This window comes from Sus scrofa, chromosome 2 (genome assembly GCF_000003025.6).
Source record: "Sus scrofa isolate TJ Tabasco breed Duroc chromosome 2, Sscrofa11.1, whole genome shotgun sequence".
NCBI classification, from domain to species: domain Eukaryota; kingdom Metazoa; phylum Chordata; class Mammalia; order Artiodactyla; family Suidae; genus Sus; species Sus scrofa.
The window spans coordinates 7,284,120-7,298,611 of NC_010444.4; the positions used below are offsets into that span (position 1 = coordinate 7,284,120).

General features: G+C 53.7%; 2 non-coding genes across 2 annotated transcripts; both read left to right on the top strand.

Moving 5' to 3' along the window:
* Nucleotides 1,347-1,422, top strand: MIR194A (microRNA 194a). Its single transcript, NR_128424.1, has one exon. It is a non-coding gene; the product is annotated as a microRNA 194a (primary transcript).
* Nucleotides 1,548-1,627, top strand: MIR192 (microRNA 192). Its single transcript, NR_038549.1, has one exon. It is a non-coding gene; the product is annotated as a microRNA 192 (primary transcript).

The following is a 14,492-nucleotide window of genomic DNA, read 5'->3' on the forward strand; positions in this document are numbered from 1 at the left end:
CTGGGTCTTGCCCGGGAAAACTTTCGAAGGACCTGCTGAGAGCTTTGGGGACAGGGGTTGGGGGTCACCGGCTAAGGTGGCTGCAGAGGACTCCTGCCCTCAGCCCACCTTGCCGCCTCCCCAGGGGAAGAGCCCTACTTCAGGGAGCCAGTCAGTCCACACAGCCCCCGAGGCCCTGTTCTGTGACCTTGGGCAGCCTCCTTTGCCTCCCAGGGCTGGCTTCCACCGCTGCAAAAGCAGAATATAGCCCAGGTCCGTTCTGAAAGCTCAGAGTCCCAGCTCTTCCTCTCCAAAGTCTTTGGAGTCTCCAAAATGTCCCCTAGGTCTCGGCAGAACTGGCATTGTAACTGTCACTGAGGTCCCCTGGGCCAGAACCTGTCTGGGGGGTGGGGTGAGAACACGCTTTGCAGGAGAGAAGACTGTTACCCCACGGACTTCAGGCCAGTTCAGGGACCCCAGCCAACCCTCCCTCCTCTCCTGCTGGGGGGCCAGACCCAAAGCTTGAAGGGAGGGTGGCTGGCCAGTGTGCAGGGGGGCTTCACAAGCTCTGATTGGCGTGTGAGGAAGCAGCGGCAGCTCAGAGAGGTTAAGCCACTTGCCCGAGATCACTCAGCTCTCAGGTCACCGAGGCGCTCAGTGCTCTTCCCGATGGGCCGTGGCTTCTAGCCTGGTTCTTGGCGTTCCACGGCAGGTTTCCAGTTCCCCGTTTGTCCCCTTCCCCCTCCCCCTCCTCTGTCCCTCTCCGGTGTCTCTGCCTGTGCCCCTCTCATTTCTTTCTCCTGTGGCCTCTGGGCCTCACTCTCCCACTTCCCACCCCCTCCCACCCCCCCTCTCTCTTTCCGTCTCATCTGCAACTTCGTATATGGGGCCATCGGGAATCTGGGCATTCAGAGGGCCCCGGAGCTGGTCAGATGCCCAGCCGTCTGTCCCTGTCCCTCTGCCCTGTGGCTGCAGCAGGAAGGGTGGGCAAAGGGCAGGGAGTGGAGGCCGCAGCAGCCGAACCTGGAACAGGGGCTCAGCTCTGGTTCGGAAAGAAACGAGGAAACAAGTAGCTTGGGGAGAGAGGGTGCGGGGGTGTCGGAGCGGGCAAAGGCTGCCAGGGGCTGTAAACTGGAGCCACTCCCAGCTTTATGAGCAGATCTGGGCTTGAGACCGGACTTCGCCCAGAGAAGGAGAGCTGGCACCAGCCTCCAGGCGTGGGCCCTCTATGATAAGGAGCCTCAATAAAAAGACAATGGACCTGGGGCCATGAAGACCCAGGGCGCCCAGTGGGTGGGCTTGCTCTACTCCCCAGAGGCTGCCCAAAGGGAGCTGCCAGGCAGGCAGGGCCCAGGCCTCCAGTTGGCTGCCACCCCCTGTAACAGCAACTCCATGTGGAAGTGCCCACTAGTTCCAGTGGGGCTGCTGTTATCTGGGGTGGGGGCCAGTGCCCTCGGAGGAGGAGAGGTGGCTGCTGTCCAGCAGACCAGCAGGGATCCCCACAGCCACGATCCCAGGCCCAGGATGGTGCAGGGTGGTGGGCTGTCGGCAGGCTGCCAAGACCGAGTGCACAGGGCTCTGACCTATGAATTGACAGCCAGTGCTCTCATCTCCCCTCTGGCTGCCAATTCCATAGGTCACAGGTATGTTCGCCTCAATGCCAGCCTCCAGGACCTGCGGGGGTTGGGGGGGGGAGCAGGACAGGAGTGTCAAGTGGGCAACGAAGACTCGCCGTCTCAGTGCAGCGATCAAGGCCCAGCCCCCTTCTCCCATTTCCACTTTTCCATCTCCTTTCTCCTGAGCGCGAACTGCTTTCGGTCCCCACCGATACTGACTGTGCTTTGTCCAGGCTGTTCCCTCTGCCTGGAACACCCTTCCCTGCTTTTTTGCCAGGCTCACTTTTTTTTTTTCCTTTTTAGGGCCACACCCACAGAACATGAAGGTTCCCAGTCTAGGGGTCAAATCCAGGCTGTAGCCGCTGGCCTACACCACAGCCACAGCAACACCATATCCAAGCCACCTCTGGGACCTACACCACAGCTCACAGCAATGCGGGATCCTTAACCCACTGAGTGAGGCCAGGGATCGAACCTGCATCCTCATGGATACTAGTCAGATTCGTTTCTGCTGAGCCACGACGGGCACTCCCAAATCTTTTTTTCCTTTTTAGGGCCATACCTGCGGCACATGGAAGTTCCCAGCCTAGGAGACAAATTGGAGCTATAGCTGCCGGCCTGCGCCACAGCCACAGCAATGTGGGATCTGACAGGCTTACTTTTAATAACTGTTCCAAGCTCTGCCCAAGCATTTGCTGCCTCCGGGAAGCCTTCCTAAAGCTGTAAGTCGCTGGCCAGGCGCCCAGGCACCCTGTGTTTCTCCCAGTGTTTTCTCTCCCCAGCACCTATGAGCTCAGCCCCCAGCCCAAGCCGAGCCCAGGTGTGTGCTCAAGAAATTGTCTAAACAGGTCCTGAGCCTCCATCTGGCACCCTGAGGAAGCACCACCACCAGCCAGTGTGGCCAAGGGGAGCCCAGGACTCTAGGTTCCAGCCTGTGCTGGAGCCCCCCAGCCCCCAGGCCACCCTGGCCCTTTCTCCTCTCTTGCCAGGCTCTTCTCCCCAGGCTGCCCAGCCCAGCTCCCCACGCCCTGCCCCAGCTCCCCACGGTAGCCTCACTCCTGCCTGCTTTTTATAAAATGGGCTTTGGGGAACAGTTTTATTTGTTGTATTTGTTTTGTCTTTTTAGGGCCGCACCTGCGGCATATGGAGGTTCCCAGGCTAGGGGCTGAATCACAGCCACAGCCAAGCCAGATCTGAGCTGGAACAGTTTTATTTGAATAAAAAGGTTTCAGCTACTAAAAAATTAGAATTTAAACATTGGTAACAAGACCTGGGAATACAGTCCAAATTGCTTAATCACAGGAACCGGTTCTTGGACCCTTTCTGCACGCTGGGCGCTTGCATACATTAATCTCCACAGCCTCGAGAGGTATCTGACAGAAACCTGTTTGGGGGAAGAGGCGGCATGTTCAGCCGCCTGCTCTGGTCCCTCTGTGGAGGCCCAGCTCAGAGGCTCCTTCCCTGGCTGAGGTTTCTGCCCCCTTCCTCTACCTGCCCAGCTCCGTGGGCCTCTCCCACAGCCGCCTTATCTCATTCACTGCAGGGTTCAGAGCTCTGCGAGCTTATCTTATCCTTGTGCTGGTCCCAGACTCCTTGAGGGCAAAGTCCAGGACTCATTCATCCTCCTCGTCTGGGCAGCCCCAACACAGTAAGTGTTCATGGGACACTGGCCGAATGGAAGGGACCCGAACTCCGACCCTGCAGCTGTGGGGCCCCAGGCCTAGAGTCCTGGCTTAGGGTTGAAGTGGGGGGCAGGCAGCCTCCTGCTCTGGGTTTCCTCTTCCATGTGCCTCTACACAGCCCCTGATGGCTCTCAGACACATGTGCCTGGAGTTCCCGCTGTGGCGGAGTGGGTTAAGAATCAGACTGCAAGACTTCCTGTCGTGGCTATTAAGAAACCAACTAGTATCCATGAGGACTCGGGTTTGATCCCTGGCCTTGCTCAGGGGGTTAAGGATCCAGCATTGCCGTGAGCTGTGGTGTAGGTCGCAGATGCGTCTCAGATCTGGCGTTGCTGTGGCTGTGGTGCACGCCAGCAGCTACAGCTCCAATTCTATCTCTAGCCTGGGAATCTCCATATACCGCAGGTGCGGCCATAAAAAAGGAAAAAAAGAAAGGAAACTTGTGCAAGGCAGACCCAGCTCCCTCTGACTGGCTCCTTGATCACCATGGACCTGTGCCCTTTTTCCGGCAGGCCCTGGGGTGGGCCTGTGCATGTCTTGCCTCGCCAGGATCCTGAGGCCGCCTGTTCACCACCAGAGCCAGCTTCGCCCGCTCCCCACTCGCTGGTCCCCAGGATGCTCGTGGCCTCTCTTAGAGCTTCCGCCACATCCCATCACCCACACCTGCTCTTCTGCCTCAGCCTGTGAACTCCCCGGGAGCAGCAGGCACTGATTTCTTGTTTCCTGTGGCCTCGGAGAGTGGCACAGAACAGGTGCCTAAGAAATGTCCGCTGAAGCAGTGACCACGTTCATCGAATGAAGGTGCTCAGGGGAGGTGGGGAGCAGACGCCTGGAGAGGGCGGCACCACACCTGCCTGTAGGAGGCCTTCAAGAAATGCCAGCCACCGTCTTCATCACCATCACTGCCCATTTGTGAACAATGTGGTACTGGTTCCAACCTCAAAGAAAAGGCGATGGGGAAAGGAGTGGTCAGAGCTGGGTGGCCTAGATCAGGAAAGGCTCCCTGGGAAAGGTAGAGTGTGGGAGTTCCCACTGTGGTTCAGTGGTAATGAACCCGACTAATATCCAGGAGGACGTGGGTTTGATCCTCGGCCTCGCTCAGTGGATTAAGGATCCGGTGTCGTGATGAGCTGTGGTTAGGTCGCTGTCGAGGCTCGGATCTGGCATTCCTGTGGCTGTGGGGGGATAGGCCGACAGCTACAGCTGCACTTCAACCCCTAGCCTGGGAACTTCTATATGCCGCACCTGCTGCCCTAAAAAGACAAAAAGAAAAAAGAAAGATAGAGATTGAGTTCAGCTTTTGCTGAGGTGAAGCCCAGGAAAAAAAAGGTCATGAGCTCTACAGGGGAAGGAGTGGCGTGACAGACAGGGACAGCGGTGCATCAAAGAGGAGAGGGCTTGGAGTTCCCGTCGTGGCGCAGTGGTGAACGAATCTGACTAGGAACCATGAGGTTGCGGGTTCGATCCCTGGCCTTGCTCAGTGGGTTAAGGAGCTGGCGTTGCTGTGAACTTCGGTGTAGGTCGCAGACACGGCTTTGGATCCCATGTTGCTGTGGCTGTGGCGTAGGCCAGCGGCTACAGCTCCGATTCGACCCCTAGCCTGGGAACCTCCGTATGCCGCGGGAAGCGGCCCTAGAAAAAAGCAAAAAGACCAAAAAAAAAAAAAAAAAAGGAGTGGGCTTGCCAGGGTGCCGGCTCTTCCGCCAGCCGTGCATCTGTGGCCACCAGCAGAGGGCGCCCGGGACCGCATCTCACAAGCGCTGGGCGGGGTCCGCCCTCCCCGCCCCTCCCTCCCCAGCCCGGACCCCAGCAGCCGTCCCCGCCCCTCCCGGGCCCCTGCCCGCCCGCCGGCGACGGTCAGCCCCCCTACAGGCAGCGGCGGCGCAGTCTGTCTTTGCTGGTGACCCACCCCCAGGGAAACACAAGGCTGACCTTTACCGGAATCACTGCCTTGCCTTTCTCTGCGGTTTACCAGCCAGGTAAAAATGATGTGTTCATTTTGCCTGGGGTGGTCGCGGTTCGTTATGTCAGTGGAACCCTGTGGCTGTGTCCTCTGTCGCCGCGGTTTGTTCAGGTTGTTCGCAGCCAGCGATGTTCCGTCGTAAGAGTAGAATCCAGGTGCTTTGTCCAGTCCACTGTAAATGGACCTTGTGCCGCTGCTAATGAGGCAGCAAATGTCATAATAACGAACCCCACCGTGCCTGAAGCAGCGGTACCTTGGTGCAAGCCTTTTTCTTTTTGTTTTTGACAATTAGGAAACTTTCAGAAAAGTTGCAAGAAAAGTGCAATGACGCTCCATATACCCTTGGCTCACATTCACCAGAGTAGCTACCCATGTCGCCACATTGGCTCTCTCTCTCCCTCTGTCACATACATACACATTTTTTTTCCTGAACCATTCCACACGTAAGCTACATAGCTCACGACCCTGCACTCTTAAGTATTTCAACATGCATCCCCTAAGAAAAATGACATTTCTTACACAACCACAGCATGGTTACCAAATTTAGGCCTGGTGACAGTGATGCAACACCGATGCAACGCTGGGATCTGGCATGTGGTCCACTTTCGAGCGGTCCCCGCTTGTCCCAGTCATGCCTCGAATTTGGTTGTTAGGTCTGTACCTTATTTTTTTAGGGCCGCACCCATGGCATATGGAGATTCCCAGGCTAGGAGTCCAATTGGAGTTGTAGCCACCGGCTTACACCACAGCCACAGCAACACCAGATCCAAGCCACATCTGTGACCTGCACCACAGCTCACGGCAACGCCGGATCCTTGACCCACTGATCGAGGCCAGGGATCGAACCCACGTCCTCATAAAGAACTCCCAAGTCTCTTTAGTCTTTAATCTGGAACCATCCTCAGCCTTACTTTGTTTTTAAAGACCTTGACATTTTTGACAGTATAGACATTTTACAGAATGTCCCTCAGCATTTTTTCCCCCTTTCCTCTTCCCCCCAGTTAAGAAAATCAGTTATGTCCATTATATAAAATTTGGACAATATAGGAGTTCCCACTGTGGCTCAGTGGTTAATGAACCTGAGGACACAGGCTCAATCCCTGGCCTTGCTCAGTGGGTTAAGGATCCGGTGCTGCCATGCGGTTGCAGTCGTGGCTCGGATCCCATGTTGCTGTGGCTGTGGTATAAGCCACAAACTACAGCTCTGATTCCACGCCTATCCTGGGAATCTCCATATGCCTCGGGTGCAGGCCTAAAAAGAAAAAAAATAAGACCAAAAAAAGAAAAATTGGACAATATAGAGAAGTAATGTATAGCACAGGGAAATCTGCTCAATACTCCTTGATAGCCTTTATGGGAAAATAATCTGAAAAAGAATGAATACAGGGAGTTCCCTTCATGGCTCAGTGGTTAACAAACCCGACTAGGATCCATGAGGATGCAGGTTCGATCCCTGGCCTCCATCAGTGGGTTAAGAATCTGGCATTGCCGTGAGCTGTGGTATAGGTCACGGATGCAGCTCAGATCTGGCGTGGCTGTGGCTTGTGGTGTAGGCTGGCAGCTGCAGCTCTGACTGGACCCCTAGCCTGGGAACCTCCACATGCCGCAAGTTCGGGCCTAAAAAAAAAAAAAAAAAAGAATTAAAAACATGTATATAGAGGTTCCCACTGTGGTGCAGCGGAAATGAACCTGACGAGGAACCACGAGGTTGCCGGTTTGATCCCTGGCCCCGCTCAGTGGGTTAAGGATCTGGCGTTGCCATGTGCTGTGGTGTAGGTTGCAGGCTCGGCTCGGATGTGGTGTTGCTGTGGCTGTGGTGTAGACCGGCAGCTACAGCTCTGATTAGACCCCTAGCCTGGGAACCTTCATATGCCGTGGGTGCAGGCCTAAAAAGGACAAAAGACAGAAAAAAAAAAAACCAAAAAACCCACATGTATATAAAAGTAAACCAAAATTGCCCCACCTCCACTGATGCAAGGGTGGCGCTTTGGACATTTCCTGTAACCACCTCAGTCAGTGTTGCTGTTTCGTGCCCTCTGCGTATTCACATTCAGTCCCAGGAGGTGGCTGCTTTCCTTAAGCCCCGTTTTACAGCTGGTCCCAGAGACCTTGAGTCTCGCTAGAGCTCATACATGTAGGACTTGTCCCTGATGCTACACTATCTCAGTAGTGGCTGATCGTGTGTGTGTGTGTGTGTGTGTGTGTGTGTGTGTGTGTGTGAAGCCAGGTTACTATGTTCACTTTAAAATCTGCTTTCTGAAGGAGTTCCCGTCGTGGCACAGTGGTTAACAAATCCGACTAGGAACCATGAGGCTGTGGGTTCAATCTCTGGTCTCACTCAGTGGGTGAAGGATCCAGCGTTGCCGTGAGCTGTGGTGTAGGTCGCAGCTGCGGCTCGGATCTGGCGTTGCTATGGCTGTGGCGTAGGCTGGCAGCTACAGTTCCAATTATACCCCTAGCCTGGGAACCTCCATGTGCCGTGGAAGCAGCACTAGAAAAAGGCAAAAAGACAAAAGAAAAAAAAATTTGCTTTCCAGAGAGTTCCTGCTGTGGCTCAGCAGGTTAAGAACATGACATAGTGTCTGTGAGAATGTGGCCTCACTCAGTGGGTTAAGGATCTGGCGTTGTTGCAAGCTGCAGCATAGACAGCTTAGGTCACAGACGCAGCTTGGATCTGGTGTGGCCATGGCTGTGGCACAGGCCTGTAGCTGCAGCTCCTATTCAACCCCTAGCCCACGAACTTCCAAATGCTGCAGGTACGGCCATAAAAAGAAAAATAGAGTTCCTGTCGTGGCTCAGCAGTGAACAAACCTGACTAGCATCAGGTTTGAGGACTTGGGTTCCACCCCTGACCTTGCTCGGAGGGTTAAGGAGCCAGCATTGCTGTGAGCTGTGGTGTAGGTTGCAGACGAGGCTTGGATTCCGAGTTGCTGTGGCTGTGGTGTAGGCTGGTGGCTACAGCTCTGATGGGACCCCTAGCCTGGGAACTTCCATATGCCGTGGGTACAGCCCTTAAAAGACAAAAAGACACACACACACACACACACACACACACACACACACACGAAAGAAAAATAAATAAGTAATCCACTCTCAATCACTGGTACTCCATGATCATTTTAGATTCATTTTCTTTTCATTTCCTGTTGCCAGGAATTGCCAAGCAAATACACTGTTGACAAAAGGCTAAGTCCATTGCTGTAGTAGTCTTCTACGCTACAACGAACCACCACAAACTAAGTAGCTTAAAACAACAGTCATTTATCAGCTTACGGTTCTACAGGTCAGAAGTCCAGAGTCTCGAGTGCTGAAATCAGGTGTTGCCCAGGCTGAGTTCTGGCCTGGAGGCCCTGGCACGCATCCACGTCCACGCTCGTCCTTGTTGGACTGGCACGATTCCGTGCTTGCAGCTGTAGGACTGAGGTCCCCATGTCCTTGCTGACTGTCCGCTGGGGGCTGCTCTCGGCTCCTAGGGACCACCCACATCCTTCTCACATGGCCCCCCTCCCTCATCAAGCCAACCATGGCACCTCCTTCTTGCACTTGGAGGCGCTGACTTCTGCCACCAGCCAGAGAAAACTCTCTGCTTTTAAAGAGCTGGTGTGGGAATTCCCATCCTGACTCAGTGGGTTAAGAACCTGACACAGTGTCTGTGAGGATGTGGATTCAATCCCTGGCTTTGCGCAGCTTGGTTAAGGATCCAGCATTGCTGCAAGTTGCGGCACAGGTCAAATGTTGCGGTGGCTGTGGTGTAGGCTGGCAGCTGCAGCTCCGATGTGACCCCTAGCCCAGGAACTTCCATATGCCTCAGGAATGGAATAAATAGGAGTTCCCATTGTGTCTCAGGTCATGAACCTGACCCCTGGCCTCACTCAGTGGGTTAAGGATCTGGTGTTGTGTGGCTGTGGTGTAGGCCGGCAGCTCCAGCTCTGATTCCACCAGTGTGGCCCTAAAAGAAAAAAAGAAAAAAAAAAAAAAAAAGACCAAAAATGAATAAATAAATAACTCAGGCAATGAGGTCAGGCCACTTGGATAATCTACCTAAAGTCAGTTGTGCCAGAGTTCCCTTGCGGCTCAGCAGGTTAGGCGTCTAGCATTTTGGTTTCTTTTGTTCTATTTTGTTGTCTTTTGCCTTTTTAGGGCCACACCTGCGGCATATGGAGGTTCCTAGGCCAGGGGTCTAATCGGAGCTGTAGCTGCCGGCCTACACCACAGCCACAGCAACGTGGGATCCGAGCCACATCTGCGACCTATGCTACAGTTCATGGCAACGCTGGATCCTTAACCCACTGAGCAAGGCCAGGCATCGAACCTGCAACCTCATGGCTCCTAGTCGGATTTGTTTCTGCTGCACCACAACAGGAACTCCCAGGCAGGCATCCAGCATTCTTTTTTTTTTTTTTTTGTCTTTTTGTTATTTCTTTGGGCCACTCCCGCAGCATATGGAGGTTCCCAGGCTAGGGGTCGAATCGGAGCTGTAGCCGCCAGCCTACGCCAGAGCCACAGCAACTCGGGATCCGAGCCACATCTGCAACCTACACCACAGCTCATGGCAACATCGGATCCTTAACCCACTGAGCAAGGGCAGGGACCGAACCCGCAACCTCATGGTTCCCAGTCGGATTCGTTAACCACTGCGCCACGACGGGAACTCCGCATCCGGCATTCTCACTGCAGCAGCTCTGGTTGCTGCTCCAGCACGGGTTCCACCTGGCCCTTGAAGTTCCGCAGGCTGTGGGCACAGCCAAAAAAATAAAAAATAAAAATAAAATCAACTGTACCATCAAACGTGACTTATCAGGAAGTTCTCGTTGTGGCTCAGCGGAAACGAATCCAACTAATATCCATGAGGATACAGGTTCAATCCCCAGCCTTGCTCTGTGGGTTAAGGATCTGGCATTGCCGTGAGCTATGGTGTAGGTCTCGGACACAGCTTGGACTCATGTTGCTGTGGCTGTGGTGTAGGCCGGTGGCTGTAGCTCTGATTCGACCCCTAGCCTAGGAACTTCCATATGCCGTGGGTGTGGCCCTAAAAAGCAAAAAAAAAAAAAAAAAAAAAATTAAAAATTTTATAAAGCAAAAAAACCCCACGATCTGGAGTTTCCGTCATGGCTCAGTGGTTTGACGAACCCGACTAGTATCCATGAGGATGTGGTTTCAATTGCCAGCCTTGCTCTGTGGGTTAAGGCTCGGGCATGTAGGTCACAGACGCAGCTCAGATCCCCAGTTGCTGTGGCTGTGGTGTGGGCCGGCAGCAACAGCTGTGATTCGACCCCTACCCTGGGAACCTCCATATGCCACGGGTGCGACCCTAAAAAAAAAAAAAAAAACAGACAGAAGACAAAACAAAAAGCAAACAAACAAAAAACCCAAACCATTAGCTATCAAAAAAAAAAAGCAAAGAAGCTATGACCTGTCACAGGAGTGACCCCATCATATTCATGGACCCAGGAATTACACCGAGTATGTGCACGGGGTGGGGAATCTTGGGACCATCTCAAAATTCTGCTGCCATAATGACCAAAGGGCAAGGGGGTGTTTCAGAGCGAGGTCTTGGGACCAAGGGGCAGCAGGCCAGGCTGGATGTGCAGGAGATGGAGGCTTGACCCCAGCTCTGGAAAGGGTTCTGTGGTCTTCCTGTCCTTCAAGTGCAGATAAGGGGACCCCAAGACCCTGCCAAGGGACCCCTGATGGTATCACAGAAGAAGGCCAAATTATCACGTGCCAAGTGATTCAGCTCTTCCCCAGAAGTCCCCAGATGCCATGTGTCCACAGCAAAGGCCTGGAGGGCAGGGCTGGGATGGCACCTGAGCTCTGAGGAGTTTGGGTAAAGACTCCACCCTGTGTTTAGCAGCAGCTCCTGCCTCAGCGGCCCCTGCAAGCTGGGGCCAGAGGCCACAGGGCTGGAACCTGCGTTTAGAAGCCAGGCGGGTAGTGGGAGGCCTCCTTCAGCGCTGTGGTATCAAAAGTGCTCAGGGAGTTCCCAGGTGGCACAGTAGGTTAAGGACCTGGCATTGTCACTGCTGTGGCGCAGATTCCATCCCTGGCCCAGGAACTTCCACATGCTGCTTGCATGTGCCATGAGCATGAGCAAGAAACAAACAAACAAACAAAAAAGCGCTCAAAGGCCTCTGCAGCTCAGCTCTACAAAGCTCTGTGGTTATACGTGCTCAGCGCCCTGGCACAGCGGAAGCTGCTGCTTCAGGACAGAGGTCGTCCCAACCAGGCTCTTAAATCCTCTTGCTTTGCTTTGCCAGCAGCCCGATCCTGTGACTTCAGATGGTTTGAGTGTGGAAAGAGCACAGCATTCGGATTCCAGAGATCTGGCTTTTCATTCAACCTGCACGACTTCAGGCCAGTCATGCCGCACACCCAGGCCTCAGGCTTCTTCTGAGTTGGAGAGCAGAGGTCCCAAGCAGCTCTGACACTGTCACCTCCAAGCTGGACACCTGCAGAGGCCTCTGGAGCCCAGCGGCCCCTCCCAGAGCCTTAGCCCCAGGGCTGTGTCCACTGCTTATGCCTCGTCAGGAGAGTGGCCTGGGGTGCTGAGAGAGGGGGGGGTGAAGACCCCCTTCCAGCTGACACTGGAGCCCCGGTCTGCAAAGGAATGGACTCTTTGGTTCTTTACCTTGGTTTTGGTTTTTTTTTTTGTCTTTTTAGGGTCGCACCTGCCGCACATGGGAGTTTCCAGGCTAGGGGTCCAATCGGAGTTACAGCTGCCGACCTACACCCCAGCCACAGCCACGCCAGATCCGAGTCGTGTCTGCGACCTACACCACAGCTCACGGCAACGCCGGGTCCTTTAACCCACTGAGCGAGGCCAGGGCTCGAACCCGCAACCTCATGGTTCCTAGTCGGATTCGTTTCTGCTGTGCCACGATGGGAACTCCCCCTTTACCTTATTTTGCCAAAACTGATCTGTTGGCCAAATCTATTCCTCATGGCATCAAGAATGAAAACTGCATATATGCAAACTTCTCAGCAGAAAGCATGAACCACGCCTCAGTCCAGGGACAAACCTATGTTTTTTTGGCTTTTCCCAACCTGATTTTTCTGCCATATTTGGAGAAAAACTCTGTTTGTCTTTTCTTTCTTTTGAAAATGTATTTATTTATTTTTGCTTTTTAGGGCTGCACCCGCAGCGTAGGGAGACTCCCAGGCTAGGGGTCGAATCAGAGCTACAGCTGCCGGCCTACACCACGGCCACAGCAACATAAGATCCGAGCCACGTCTGCCACCTACACCACAGCTCACGGCAACGCCGGATCCTGAACCCACTGAGCGAGGCCAGGGATCGAACCCACAACCTCATGGTATGGTTCCTAGTCAGATTCGTTTCTGCTGTGCCATGACGGGAATACCTCTTTTTTTAAAAAAAAAAAAACATTATTGTTAGGGGCCTTGTAGACCCTTCTCTAGACCAGGCCACGACAGGGCTTTGAGGGAAGGTGGGAGCAGTCTCCACAGAAACCCAGCGTGTATATGTGGATTTTGAGGAAGGAAACACCGGAAAAAAAGAAGAAAAAAAAACACCAGGGTGGCGGATGGCATCACATCCAGATGAAGGAACATAGCTGAATCCTTCTTCACCTTAGGTCAGGGAACCAGGCAAAAGCAGACAGAAGGTGAAAAGAGGAGAAACCAGAAGTGCAATGGCTCACTCACATCTTATGAAACCTTCCCACCAAACAGAAACTACCTGACACAGAAAGGAAAGCGAGTCAGGACATTTTCACAATCTGGGGTATTATTAGATATCACAGCAGCCCAGGACCTAGGTGCCAAGTGCGTGACACTGGGGAAACTAACTCCCACCCCCTGGAGCCTCGTGAAGAGACGGAGCCCTTCGTCCGATTCTTTGAGTCCTTGGAGAAAGCAAGTGACATACATAACCAACAGGGGCTGGGTTTCATTTATAAATAACTCAGGAACATTTTGTTGTTTTCAATGTTTTCGGGCTGGGCTTTCCCAGCTCCCAGGGCTCTAGGGAGATGTGAAAACCATGGCAGGTCAGCGTGAGTGCTGCTGGGACAAGCTCGTGGAACCCTCATTCAGGCCACTAGACAACCACCTCTTTCAGGATCCGCAGCCCCAGGCCCTTCCCTGGAACAGCCCAGAAATCACATCTTCCGGGGTGGACCCCTGAAAGTGCCATGTAGGAGGCAAGTCCTTTGGCTTCTAAGGCTGGCCCAGGAAGTGTGGACCAGGCCCACCGGAGGCGCCTGATACACACGCTGGCACACAGCCTCTGGCGACAGTCCTGCCTAGGAGTCTCAATATCCCCTTTTGATGAGAAAGCAAAGAAAGAGTCTTGTGGCTTCTGTGTTTTATTGTGATTGATGAAAAGAATGCTAATGAAATCCTAAATAAAAGCAGTAAGTCAGGGACCTAAGATTGCAGACACGGCTGGGATTATTCATCCGCTCTCCACTGGTCAGGGAGGGGAGGGAAGGCAAACCCACTGAATGTGATCTATTCCCTCAGAAGGCACTGAGGCCTGAGCCTACAAGAGGTGGGTGAGCAAACCTCCCATCCGGCCCCCTCTGACTCCCACTTGACTCAGCTCCCCTAACATTCTGCTGATCCTCAGGTTTGAGTTCCTGCCTCTGGCCTCTTGGCCAGCCAGGCTGTTTTCTTCCCTGATACAGGCACCCAGGTCTCCAGGCTTCCACATTTCCCAGTAGCCAGAAAGTTGGACATGAAGCCTCCAAGGTTCCAGGTGCATTTTAGATCCCGGAGTACCCACCGCCACCACACCTGGCACTTCAGTGTCCTGATACTGGTTACATAACAATCACTGTCTCTAAAGCTCTGGCATCACCCACTGAAGAGTCTCACCAGCCTGGACAGCCAAGGGGGCCTACATGTGGCCAGGGATAATGGTGGGGGAATGAGCCTAATGGAACAGCCAGGAACTGGTAAGAGGTCAGAGTAAAGGATGGTAACTGGTGGTGGCCCAGAGAGGAAAGCGGAAGTATTTGGGTTTTTTAATTCCCCCTAAGTTCCCACAAGATTTCACTGTTGCCCCACATTTCCCCTCCACCCCACATGGGGAATTTCCGATTTCACTTCCTCAAGATTTAAGTGCTTTCAACTTCTTCTTTACACCCCACGCCCATGCAGCCTCTTTAGGGCGATGTCTCTTCTCCTCTACGTGTTATTTGCCCCGTGTGTCCTTCACTGCTAGTGTCCATCGCCCAATGCCAAGCCCCGTTGGCCTAAGGGGAGCTCAGGCCTCCTGCTGCTGGTCAG